The sequence below is a fragment of the Poecilia mexicana genome, unplaced genomic scaffold (genome assembly GCF_051168715.1).
Source record: "Poecilia mexicana isolate PSO_F unplaced genomic scaffold, ASM5116871v1 scaffold_5, whole genome shotgun sequence".
NCBI classification, from domain to species: domain Eukaryota; kingdom Metazoa; phylum Chordata; class Actinopteri; order Cyprinodontiformes; family Poeciliidae; genus Poecilia; species Poecilia mexicana.
In genome coordinates, this window is record NW_028263374.1 from 14,112,517 (window position 1) to 14,119,871 (window position 7,355).

General features: G+C 36.1%; 1 long non-coding RNA gene across 1 annotated transcript; it reads left to right on the forward strand.

Moving 5' to 3' along the window:
• Positions 1-3,917: 3,917 nt before the first annotated feature.
• On the forward strand, positions 3,918-5,072 carry LOC148159655 (uncharacterized). Its single transcript, XR_015762955.1, has 2 exons — positions 3,918-4,630; positions 4,678-5,072. It is a non-coding gene; the product is annotated as an uncharacterized LOC148159655 (long non-coding RNA).
• Positions 5,073-7,355: the final 2,283 nt, after the last annotated feature.

Consider the following 7,355-nt stretch of genomic DNA (forward strand, 5'->3'; position numbering starts at 1 on the left):
TTTGAAACACTAATATTAAAAAGGGGAAAATAGGAGAAAGGTCCATGAGAAGTTGAAAAATACCCGTAGACATTGTAAAGATGAACTTGAAAAAATTACAAGTTTTCATGAAAAATTACATTTCTGTCATAAAGAAGTTCATAAAGACATACATGCTTAAACAGTCAATTTTATGGTCATTATAGAACCATTTTTGCACACTTTTTTCTTTTTATTTTGTTTCAGCAATTTTAAAGAATTATTTAAATAAAAAATCAAATCTTGATTTGTTTAGATTTTTATGTTATTTGACATTTCCTTTTATTCTAAATCGACTGACATAGACCCCTCACTGGGAGAGAGAAACGGGCTTCAATCCATCTCTTTAACAAAACTGCTGCTTTAAAAGATGCAGAACAGAATAAAACTTATTCCATTTAAAGATGATTCCTACTGCTGGTGTTTTTAAAAGTAATCAGGTGAACAGTGACACCTAGAGGAAGGTTGTTGGTCTGTTAATCGTCACATAGACGGAGAAAAGCACCAAATTCATCAAATTTACTGAGCTTTAGTTCAGTCAAAAAAAAAAAAAAAAAAAAGAAAGAAAGAAAAAAAGTCAAATCACGCTCACAGCTGTACGACACTTGATGTGTGTGTCATCATCTCCATAATAGACCATTTTGTCCAGCTAAATGGCTCAAATACGGTATTAAACCTATTTTCATATTAATACTATTATTAATATTATTTGAAAATTGGAGTTGGACTCATTAATAAATATAAGATGAAAAAAAAAAATCCAGATAGAATACAAAATTTGGGATTGTAGATTATAAAAGGATTTTATTCTGAGGAGCCAGAAAATATGTAGTTAAAAACAATTATTTCAGATGAATTTGTTCATTTACAGTACATCTTATTTACTAAACTAAACATGATTGTTAAATAATAACTAAAGAATTACAATATTATAATCTTTATATGTTTTATAGTTTTTTTAAGAAAAAGATTTAGTGTGGACACACTAGAGGAGCATCTCAGTGAACTATCCTGTCTTTTTCCTTATTTGTTGGTTTTATGTGATAGACAAATAGCAGGCAGATTTAATGTGATGTTTTTATTAGCTGTAATCCTATTGCTATATCACTAATCTACATAATACAGTGAAACTGCATAGTTACTATCTTAAGGATGGTAACTATGCAGATAGTATCTTACAAATAGTATCTACATGTTTTGGGAAAGCTGAGTTGAATCTACATTACTGATATTACTCATACAAAAGCCTCAAAAATTTCTAGGAACAAGTTTCTTAAACATTTTAATCTGACGTAATGTTTACTACCAGACGTAATGTTTCGGAAATAGGCTACAGAGTACTGCAGTAATAATTGTGGGTCCAGTACAAGTTAGATAAACTTGTTTTTGCCTTGAATTGATCAAACACTGACGATGTACAACTTCAATTCATTTCCTAGATTACATTTTTATTTTTGTCCACCAATCAAACAATCATCAGTATCTTTAGCAATTAATTGTAATTGAGCCTACTTGTTCTGGCTTGTCGTTGTGACCACAAGAATGACTACAGGTCAAAGGTTCAGTACTTCACTTCCTGCCCAGAAAACAGCAGGAAGTGAGAGTTTACAACACCTCATCATCAGCCAGCTGTCAGTCAATCTCTGTTTCACCAGAGGTGTTTGGGGAGTTGCAGAATTCATAACAACGTCGCCGCCAGACCCCGTCGCCCCGTCTCAACTGAAACCTGTGAGGATTCATCAAAACTCACATCAACAGGCCTTTATTTTGTCTTTGCAGGAGTCCACATCCTGCAGCACTGCCTGGTCTGAGTACCTGTGTGTGTGCATACTTTATGTGCGTGACAGTTTGTGGGCAGCAGAGTGGATTTGGTCAGAAAAACAACATTTAGTCATTAGGAGTTTTTCCAGTCTCCATTCTCCTGGCTTCATTATCACAGCACAACTTTTATTTTGATATGCATTGCCTTGAAGACTATTTTGTTGTGTTTGTTCATTTTATTTTTGCTCTGATGTTCTTCATTGCGTCTTTATATTTTTATATTTGACTTTTATTTTATTTCATTGCATTGTTTTCTCTCCATCCATTTTTTTCTTTCTTTCAGCTCTCTCCTTACTTATGGTCCAGTCTAAAACAGGCATTTCAAACCTTTACAGTCCAAAGAGCCGTTTATGAATTCAGTCCAGTTATAAACACAAATGTTACGCAACACTTTGGAAAAAGACAACTTTTTTTTTTTAGATAAATATTTACTATAGGAAATTTATTGTCATTTTTAAAGTGGAACAATTTTATCAATAGTGTTCTGTTTTCAGGTTTTTACATAAAAAACTTTTATAAAAATAGGATACATACATTTCAGTATCCCACAACAAAATAATTTTTTTAACCAAAGTTATTAGGAGATATTGTGGAAGCTCAAAAGAGCCAAATGGTTGCAGATTTATGGTCCTAGTTTACTAAAAATCACAATGGCTGCTTTCTTGATCTGAGTAAATTAAGATTTTAGTTTTGAAATGTAGATTTTTTTTTTTTTTTTTTTTGCTTCAGTTTTATTAATAAGACTCAGGGCTGCATAATCAAAAAATATTGAAGAGAGCCTCTCCTGAAATGAGGTAAAAGATCCCAAACATCAACTCAGCACACTGTGATCTCACAAAACTCAAAACCATATGAGAAACATAGTCTCTGTTATCTATCAGTCTTTAGGGCAGGGGTGTCAAACTCAATTTCACCGAGGGCCACTTCAGCATATTGGCCCCCTCAACGGGCCACATTGACGGTACAGATCAGGAGTGCATCCCTGCTAAAACACCCCAGACAAAAGGTTGACTTCCCTCATTCAGGTCTGTAGAGGCTTATAATGAGTCAATGGTCCAGGTGTGTTAGAGAAGGAATGCATCTAAAGCTGCAGATGGTAGCTCTGGAAAACTAGACTTGGGCAGCCCTAGCATTAATGTATAAAAATACAATGTTAAAAATAAATTAAACACCACCTCATATTGTTAAATAACTGATTTTATGTATTGAAGTTTTAAATATTAGATTTGAGTTTCCATGGATGTAAAATTACTGCTCAGTTTAAAAATTACAATATTTAAATCAGTGTTTAAAGGTAAGCAAACAAATAATAAAAACAAGTCACATGGGCAGACATTATAGACTTTACACAAAGATTTAGTCTCAGAGGCAAATGAAATCAATTAATTTAAAAATCCTTTCTGAATATCATCTCATGGTCTCTGAACTAAATGCGTCTTTCTGACCAGGAGCTGACAGCGTGTTGAAGAGTTATGGACCGGACGCTTTGGAGCGTCTGGTTAGGAAGCGCATTACAAACCTTTGGTTGAAATGTAGTTTGTAGTCAATTCATGCTCAAAACCTATTTTAAGTCAATCATTGGCCTATAAAATGCTGGGGGGCCACATGTGGCCGGCGGGCCTTGAGTTTGACATGTGCATTACGCCATAGAACTGCCAATTGGTAATTGAAGTAAAGTAGCTTCGATTTCAAAGAAGCCAACATTGAAGTCGATTGGCAAATGAACCATCACAAAAGAGGAAGGCTCTTGTTGTCTCACTGCACCCCAAGAGATGTATAACCTACAAAAACCATTTCTGTCTGGTTTCAAACCAGAGACCTTTTGCGTGTAAAGCAAACATGATAACCACTACACTACAGGAACTGAACTTCTCTGCTTTGTTTCAGTTTGAGGTTCCAAAGTTGATGAAGTGAGATGCAACGCATGAAAATTTCAACTGAAGTTTGCACTCAGATGCCTGGATTCAGAGTACAGACCATGACACCACAGAACCCTTGTTGACCTTTAGTAAACACCTGTGATGTATAGAACATACAAAATCTGTCTCTGTCTGGTTTCGAACCAGCAACCTTTTGCATGTGAAGCAAACATGGTAACCACTACACTACAGAAACTCATGCTCTATGCAGTGTTCCTGGTAGATGATCCACATTTTGTTAGAGACTAATGCCAACGATGGGCATAGAACAATGTCAAATACTTATACCACAGATCCTCTCAGAGAGCACAGTAACTTGGTGAACAAAGTGTCAGACTTATACTTGTGCCCAATTTCACATTACAGTCCATAAACTAAGCCTGGGATCAAAGAAATGTATTAAAGATGTCATTAGCAGAGACAAATGGTTCTACAGAGACTTGGCTAAATGGCTATAAAATAAAATCAATACTTACAAATAAAAAATGGTTCAAAAATAAAATTAACACATTAAAATAAAAATATCTCTGAAATACAATCAACACTTGAAAATTTAAAATGGTTCAACACTAGAATCAACACTTCAAAATACAAAATCTCTGGAAAATAAAATATTATGTATGTTGTTTTGAAAAACATTAGAATATAAGCACTTTATCAAATCTTCACTGTGGTAAGATCATGTAAGTTCTTAAATCCATGGAAACTCAACAGTTTTTAAGGTAGGTTAGCTCAGCAGGTTAGAGCACCGTGCCGGTAATGCTGAGGTCGTCGGTTCAAACCCATATGTCATGTCTAAGGTCTCTCAGACAATCAATACTTCAAAATAAAAAAGGGTTCAGAAATAAAATCAACACTTTACAATAAAAAAGGTTTCAAAAGTAAATAAAATAAAATCAACACTTTACAATAGAAAAAGGTTTCAAAAATAAAATTAACACTTTACAATAAAAAAATAGTTCAAAAAATACAATCAACACTTTACAATAAAAAAGGTTTCAAAAATAAAATCAACAGTTCAAAATGTATAATGGTAACTGTTTATGTCTGTTCAGTCCATAAAATAAGCCTGGGATCAAAAATGTATTGAAGATGTCATTAGCAGAGACAAATGGTTCTACAGAGACTTGGCTAAATGGCTAACAAATAAAATCAATACTTAAAAATAAAAAATGGTTAGGAAGCGCATTACAAACCTTTTGTTGAAATGACGTGTTAAATTCAAGTCTCCATTACAGACCAGAGAAAACTAAAGAGAATGCAACGTTGTGTTAATCCATTTGAGGAGCCGGTAGTTTATCTTGAGGAAATAAATGATGCAAAAGTTAATTAGACTGTAACATGCGCAGTCCGCAGCTCAACCACTGCGGACGTGGCTCCGCCGCTGTAAAGAATTAGAAACCGCTGGGAGAAACTCATCCAGCGGATTTAACAAATGGAGCCTTCAGGGTTCACGTTACCCAGGAGAGCGGCGCTCTGGAGGAGCTGCAGACGTGACATCTGTCCGTTTGGGAGAAGCGAAGCCACGCAACAACAAAAAAATCCTGGTAGAAGCGCACACCGGACCACACAGGGTAAAACACTCAGAGTTCAGTTGATCTGTTTGGATCAGACAGATCCAACTGACTGATGAATTAGCGCAGATTTTTCTGCAGATGGGAGGAAGTGCGTTCAGACCCCAGCGGGTGAAGTGATGCTAATTTAATTTAATTTATTAAAAGTTATTGGGGCCTCAGTCAGTGGTTTTTGTCACTACGGAGAAAAATGTGGAAGCATTTATCTGCTTAATTTGTGATGGGATCTGGATTCACGGTGAATATTAACTAAACCGCATAAAATGCGGCTAAATAGCCGATGTTAATATTATTGTAATTTCACAGATAAAAATAGTACATGACCGATTTTTTTATGTTGTCGGTCAAGATAACGGATAACAAAAAAAGTCTAGCGCGACCTGCCGCCCTGACACCAACTCACACATCTTCATTCACAGTCTTACTTGTAAATCGATTTTTCTTTTCTTGGACGTTTTGATGTTAGCTTGTCGATGTTTTACCAATAAGCAGTTTGAGGTGACTCTGCTGCTCTCTAGTGGCGAGAAGCTGTAATGTTGGCTGGTAACAATCGGAATGCATTGTGGGAGATGTAGTTTGTAGTCAATTCGTGCTCAAAACCTATTTTAAGTCAATCATCGGCCTATAAAATGCTGGGGGGGGGGCCACATAAAATGACATGGCGGGGCCGCATGTGGCCCGCGGACCTTGAGTTTGACACATGTGCTTTAGGGGATCAAAGCCCTTTGAAATGATTCGAGACTCCAGGGAATCGAAGTAAGAGACATTTCCAGCAGTGGCTGGTTTACCAAAAATAATCCAGGAGTACGTCAAGCTCCAACGAGAAAAACCACATGAAGCAGAAAATCCCGCAGTTCCATCCAACACGAGCCATAAAAAAATTATAATCTCCAAGACTTTTAGGAAAACATTTTCTGGACTGAAAAGACAACACTGAAACATTTTGGAAATTATATGTCCAATACCAACAGAAACATATATATATATATTTTTTTACGTGAAAAACCTGAAGGAGAATGACTTAAGGAGACCCGGGTTCTGCAACAGGATAACGACTGGAAGCCGAGGTTTTACAACTAGGTGGTTTGATCTGAGATCCATTTGATTCGTGAGGAAACAGTCCTCCACAGTGGCAAGAAAGGCTCATTGCTGCTCCCCAGTAATGTCTGAAAGCAATAGCTGACACAACCAGTTATTACGTTTGGGACAATGACTCACTCAGACAGGAAAACTGCCGTTTTTAAAATGCATTTTGTGTTGTCTTTATTTGACATTAACATGTATCTAAAGGTGCAGTGTGCAATGTTTATGAAGAAAAATGTTTCTTACATATTTATTAAAACTGTTATGAGACAGATGACCTGTGAAAAGATCGATCTGCTCTACCTCCTCCCTGAACCACTACTGCCGTCTGAGTAAATGCATCGCTCCTGAGATGCCCTGAGCTAAAACAACCAATCAGAGCAAGGAGGAGGGTTGTAGCGCTCCCAAACAATCTCATGTACTCACTGCTAAATGCACTGGAGAAACAACTTACTGTTAGAGGAAAACAATGTATCTGCCATCATCAGTTGCCAAGCCAAATAGCCTGAGCAGGGGGACATGAGCAGCACCACGCAGAGGATGATTGATAGCACTAAGGCCCTCCTCCTTGCTCTGATTGTTTCCTGAAAGTTCTGATTTGATTTTTTTTTCCACAGATTATCTTTCTCCTACTATACTGTCACAACATGATGAGAATTTCAACAATTGTAAAAAAAAAGTAAAAAAAAAAAAAGAATAAATAAATTATAGAAGTTACATACTGCAGCTTTAATGATTTGAAATATCAGTAAGAGAGGGACTAGTTCTGGTTCCAGGTATATTTTTGATCTCTCACACTGTTCTGTATTATTTTCTTGCTGTTTTCAGATTTTTACTCCTCTCATTCTCCACAATAAAACTCACCCATTCATGAAAAATACCAAACAAACCAGATGTGATCCACCTCTTGTCTCACATGAGCTCCTTTTTGGTCATTATT